Here is a 6,656-nt window from a genome sequence, read left to right as displayed (position 1 = left end):
CAGAAGCAGCTGATGTTGAGCTGGCGCCTATTTCTAGACCCGGGGCGGCAGGGGACTGTCAGAGCAGACTTGGGACTAATTGCCAGAAGGTTGAGATGGATCAGACCATGTGAGGAGTCCCCGGATTTTTAATGTGGGTCTCCAGTTGGAACTGGGAAGGTTTGACCTGCTCAGGAAGCTCTGGATGCTCACTGGAGTTCTCCTGGGTCGCAGAGGTAGACCACCTAACAAGCTGTGCTTGTATTTGGGTCTTCATGATCGTCCTGCAAGGTGTGTATTTAAAGCTGAGGGTTCAGAAACCCCAGATCAGTAACAACCTCAGTGAGTCATCTTTGCTGAACTAGGTCCTTCCACAGCTCCGGAGTGAAACAGAAAACTTTGTTTCCGTTCAACTCTGACTAGCTATCTAGAGGGGAGTAAGTATTTCAAGGACTGTGATCTTCAACTTACTCTCTGATGTGGAACATTCAGGAACATTTCCTGGCTCTGGAGTCAACTCCTCAAAAGCATCCACAGAAGCAAATGTCCGTCACCTCCTAAGATGGCATGAACATCTGGGAGGGAGGACCCAGTTAGATTTGAACTAGGGCTAATCGGACTACATTTCCCTGCAGTCTTTCAGACAAAAGGCAGGCACCCTGCCCAAAATGTGTCTGTGAGTCTGCAACAGGCTCCTTGAGTACCCAGGACTTCAGGAGAGAAAAGCTAAAATCCAGGAAACACCGTTTTCTGGCATTCCCTTGGCATAGGTCATTCTGGGATCCCTGCTGCAGTAGGGAGAGGCAAACAGCCCCACAGTCCCTCTGAGCTGATTTTTTGTTTGTTTTGTTTCATTCATGTTTGTCTTGTTTGTTTTGTTTCTGAGGCTGGGTTTCTCTGCATAGCTCTGGCTGTCCTGGAACTCAGAGAGCTACCTGCCTCTGCCTCCCCAGTGCTGGGATCAAAGGCGTGTGCCACCATGCCTGGTACTATCCGAGATGGAGAGCAAATTCCTTGGTGTCCAGATTCAAGGAGAAGGACGGGTGCCAAGGAACTTAAGACACCAAAGAATTACGGGTCACCTCTGCCTAACAAATACACAGCCATGTGCCCTTCCTCCACGAGACCCCCACATCCTCTATTTACACCATAGCAGATTCCTTCCTTACCTCCCCACAGAGGCCTTTTTGCTCTGCTGGGTGGTTTGGATTGTTTCCTTCCTCCTCCTTCTCCCTCCTTCTTCTTCTTCCTTCTTCTTTCTCTTCCTCTTCTTTTTCTTCTTCTTCTTCTGGTGTTTTGAGACAGTGTTTCTCTGTAGCTATGGAGCCAGCCAGTCCTGGAACTTGCTCTGTAGACCAGGCTGGCCTCTAACTCACAGAGATCCGCCTGCCTCTGCCTCCTGAGTGCTGGGATTAAAGGCGTGCGCCACCACCGTCCTGTTCCTTTTCTCTTACAACCAACTTCACTCTTCATCATTAAATAAATTATTTGTCGTCCTTAGTCTTTCTCAGTGCCCTTTATGTACCTGAGACCGCATAGACTCCAGCCACTCAAAGTCCCCTGGGATGGCAGGAACTGCAAATGCATAAGATAATCGGGTAGGGGAGATGAGAAGAGTGCCAACAGCAGACCCTGGTCTGCCCTGGGGGCTTAGAGCTCATCTGCATGGCATCATAGGCCCGCTCTGGAACTGCAGTCAGCTGAGCCAGCAGGCTAAACAGTTGTGAGAGAAGAAGCCTTGGGATCCAGAGGCAGGACAGGGCTATGGAAGAGGAGCCTCTGCTACCATGACGACCAGAAATGAACCTTAGATGTGCAGAAGCCTTGGCCTCTTTGCCTGGTCCCATTCCCTCATTTACAATAGGCTCTCTGTTAGGAAAGCCAGTTAGTGGACAGGGCTCTAGCTTCCTTCATACCTGCAGAAACAACAAATGCTTGCAGGGTGCGCCTACATACATGCACACATGCATGCGCATGCACACACAGAGGCTTGTGAAGGTAGGGAGGGAAAGCCCTAGACAGGATGTTAGCCACCCCACTGGCTTGGCACAGCAGAACTTCTCGACAAAGGTAAAAGCTGGGGCCTCTGGCATATTCAGAATTGCTACTCCAATTCCTGAAGGGGACTCTTCCTCTCCCCATCTGATATCCAGGGGATGATCTTCCTCTTGACTTTGCTGCTTCCAAATAAACAAACTGTCCTGCAAAAATACAGGACAGCAGGCAGAACACACATGGCCATTCCGTGGCATTGTCTTTTCCTCCACTGGGGTCCATGATCCATAACTCAGCACTAGGTTAGGGCTACCACAGGGTCAGTGATGATGCTAAAATTAGTGTGGAGGGCACCTCCTGTCTGAGAGAGGATCTGCATCTAGTTGAGAGATCTACTTGTTTATTCATTTATTTTGATTTTTTGAGACAGGGTTCCTTTGTAGCCCTTACTGTCCTGGAACTCGCTCTGTAGACCAGGCTGGCCTTGATCTCACAGAGATCCACCTGCCTCTGCCTCCTGAGTGCTGGAATTAAAGGTATGAGCCTCCACCACCCAGGTTCCTTGGCTGATTTTGAAACTAGGTTAACCAAGGAAACTGGCCGCATCTTGGTGACAGTACCTCCTGTCAGTCAGAATGCTTCTTTGCCTTTGGGCTTTAATATTATTAAAGCTGTAGCCAGATTCTTCCTGCTACATCAGAATCTCAGGTGCTAGGGCAAAGAGTTCGGATAGTCAAAAGACACCGGCAGCATTATATATAACAGCATTTGCATTGTGGTTTTCACTACTTCCATCATGGAAAGAAATTCCCTAAAGAGGTCTGGGCCACCATACTCTGAGAGGAGAAAATTGCTATGCCCAGTCAATGGGGCTGCTAAGCTGCAAACTGCCAGGTCTGTCTGCCAGAATTCTGTCTATGCTTTCTCTCCCTAACTCCACACACCCCGTGTGTGTGTATGTGTGTGTCTGTGTACCTGTGTGTGTCTGCACGTGTGTGTCTGTGTGTGTGTGTGTCTGTGTGTGTGCCTGTGTGTGTTTGTCTGTGTGTGTGTCTGTGTGTGTGTGTGTCTGTGTGTGTGTGTCTGTGTGTGTTTGTCTGTGTGTGTGTCTGTGTGTATCTGTCTGTGTGTGTGTATCTGTCTGTGTGTGTGTTTAGGAGTACCCTGTATGTTGGGAGGCCCCAGTGGTCAGGGCTTGTACTCTACCATATCTCAGCAGCTCTCTTCACACAATATGGAGGACCCCCTACCATATCTCAGCAGCTCTCTTCACACAATATGGAGGACCCCCTACCATATCTCAGCGGCTCTCTTCACACAATATGGAGGACCCCCTACCATATCTCAGCAGCTCTCTTCACACAATATGGAGGACCCCCTACCATATCTCAGCAGCTCTCTTCACACAATATGGAGGACCCCCTCCCCACTCCCAGCGGGACTTCCTGCTCTCCGCTTAACCTTATCTGAAGGATGTCTCAGGCCTGATGCCTGACTTATCTCAGGGATGACCCTTCACACAGTTCCCTGCCAACGCTCTTCCCCTGCTGCCCACATGCAATTAAGTAACATGTTCTAGCTATTTTCAGAGGGTCGCGCTTCCACTAATCCAGTTTATATGATAGGTGTGTGCCACTTAATGCCAATTAGGGCACGCCCCAGCTGCCACCCCAATCCTGTACATCCCCTATATTCCGGAATAAAGTTGAGCTGACTCACTGAAACTCTGTCATTACTTTTTGTCCCTTCATCCAAAGGTGGCCAACAGACCCCACACCTCCAAGTATCTGTTGCTTCTGCAGGCAGCTTGGGCTCTGTCGTGAACCACCAATGGCATCCACCTTAAAAATATTTATAAAAGAATGTTTTTATTTTTAGAGACAGGTTTTCTCTGTGTAGTCTTGGCTGTCCTGGAACTCACTCTGTAGACCAAGCTGGCCTCAAACTTATAGAGATCCGCTTGCCTCTGCCTCCCAAGTGCTAAGATTAAAGGTGTGCACCACCATTGCCTGGCTCACAAAAACTTTTAAAAAGACTTATTTTATGTGTATGAGTGTTTGTGTGTGTGCGGGCGCGCCGTGTGCTGTGTGTTTGTGTGTGTGTGTGTGCGCGTGCCGTGTGCTGTGTGTGTGTGTGTGCCGTGTGCCATGCTTGGAGTTCTGAAGTGGGTGGGGAATCACCTGGAACTGGAGTTACTGATGGTTGAAACACCACCTGGGTTTCGGGAACTGAACCCAGGTTCTCTACAAGAACTTGAACAAGGATTAACCACTGAGTCATCTTTGCCGACCCCGTGAAAATGGCTTAAGAATGCTGGAGCACTGGCTGCTCTTCCAAAGGTCCTAAATTCAATTCCCAGCAACTACATGGATGCTCACGATCCTCTATAATGAGATCTGGTGCCCTCTTCTGGCCTGCAGGCAGAACACTGTATACATAATAAATCAAGAAAGAAAGAGAGAGAGAGACAGAGAAGAGAAGAGAAGAGAAGAGAAGAGGAGGAGAGGAGAGGAGAAGAGAAGAGAAAAAAAAACCCCACAACTTTGGCTGAGATGGTATATACCTCAACCGGTGACAAATTCCTCCCTCCTTTTGGAGCTGTACCTGGGACACCCACAACAGCAGCGTCTCCAACTTTTCTCCTCCAACCACTGCAAGCTACATACAATTCACCCACCTCCTGCACCGCACGTGTTTCTCAGGTTGAATCTTTCCAACAGCAGTCTGATGTACAAACACATCTAATTTGGTTCCGTTTGCACTTGGAAATCTATATTTCTGACACTGAAACGTTTGAGTCTCTAGGACTTTGGACCTGGGGCTTGCTTGTTGGAGGCCAGTGGGGTGGCAGCGCTGCGGACTGTTCTTGCCTTGCGCCGCAATTCCTCCGTGGTGGTGGTGGCGGCGGTTGGTAACTGGAAGCGGTTAGCACGTCCCGAGGAGGAGGCACGTGGACGTGGAATGTTTTTGCTCAGGCCCGTGCGAACTTCAAGGCAAGAGAAGGCAGGCGGGGGAATCACTTTAGGTTGGGAGAGGGTCTCTCTCTCTCTCTCTCTCTCTCTCTCTCTCTCTCTCTCTCTCCCCCCCCCATCCCTCCCTCCCCACCTATCTCTCTTCTTTCTCCTCTCTTTCTCTCTTCCTAAATAGTCGCACTATGTAGTTCTAGCTGACTTTAACTATGTAGACCATACCAGCTTCAAACTCGCAGAGATCTGCCTGTCTCTAAAGAGGTGCACCACCACATCTGGCTCCTGGACGCCTCTCTTGGCGTTTTACTTTCCACAACCTTTTTTTATTTTTTATTTTTATTTTGAGAGGTGAAGGAGGGAACAGGGTCTTGTGTAGCCCATGCTACACAACTTTCTGTGTAACCAAGGATAACCTTAAACTCCTGATCCTCTTGCCAATACACACACACACACACACACTCACGCACGCATGCTCGCACGCGCGTACACATCTCGTACTTGGATTACAAGCCTGCACCCCATCACACACAATTTCATGGGGTGCTGGGGTTTGAATTCAGCACTTTGTACATGCTAGGCAAACACTCTTCCGATTGAGCTACATCCCAGGCCCTCTGACACTTTTTTTTATTACACACCACACAAAACACTGGAGAGAAATGATGAAATTTGCTATCCAAGCAGCTGAGATGATCGGCAAACAGCTGTTAATCATCAGAAACAACCACTCGCTCTCACCAATGATTGACATCTCCCACATCCTTGCCACGGTCCAGTGCAGCCCTTCATTCTAAAGGCTGGGATTACAATGTTTGGAGAGTGGTTATTCAAAGAAAATCTGCTGGGTTTCCCTTGATCATCTCGTGTGACCGTCTATGGAAGCCAAAGGAATAATTGGCCTGTTCCTGGAATCGTGAGCTCTTTTAGGGCAAGGGGCCTGATGTTAAACTGCCATGTCTGTTGCCGAGATAAACCCGAAGTAACAAAAGTAAGAACCCACATATCAGAGATTTTTAACTTGCAAATACTTGAGACCTATCGGCACTGCTTTTCCAGTGTAGGGATGAAGATTAAAGGCTATAGGGAGAATATTTAAGCACCGTACTCAGGATAAACCCCACATCATGTTAGTCTGTTTGAGAAGTAGTATGTCCCTGCATCTTTAATTGGTTCAGGGCCCTCTAGTGGTGAACACCGATGGTGAAAGCAGTCAAGGAAACGGAAGAGAAAGCACAGGGTGGTGGGTAGCAGAGAAATCTCAGTCTTCCCATCTAAGAGGGTCCTGCTCAAGACTACGACCCAAGGAGCATGTGGGATGAAGTAGATCCACCTCCAACTTCTCATCCCAGCTGGAGGACCTAATACATACATCCCTATGGATTTTACGGACAACCAAAACTACTGAGTGCTCACCCCATTAACAAACCTTTTTTGACAATGCAGATTTCTCATACTTGACACCTTACTGTGGATTTCTTTGTTTATTTGTTTTGTTTTTCAGGAACGGGTTTCTCTGTGTAGCCCTGGATGTCCTAGAACTTACTATGTAGACCAGGCTGGCCTTGAACTCAGAGATCCATCTGCCTCTGCCTCCCAAGTACTGGAATTAAAGGCCTGAACCACCACTGCCAAACTCTGTGGATTTATTATACCACCAATTATTTCTTATTTGTCCTTTGATTTTTATATTGCATTGTGTATTCATAAAATTTT

Source organism: Microtus pennsylvanicus, chromosome 11 (genome assembly GCF_037038515.1).
Source record: "Microtus pennsylvanicus isolate mMicPen1 chromosome 11, mMicPen1.hap1, whole genome shotgun sequence".
In the NCBI taxonomy this organism is placed as follows: Eukaryota; Metazoa; Chordata; class Mammalia; order Rodentia; family Cricetidae; genus Microtus; species Microtus pennsylvanicus.
Note: the sequence above shows the minus strand (reverse complement) of the source record.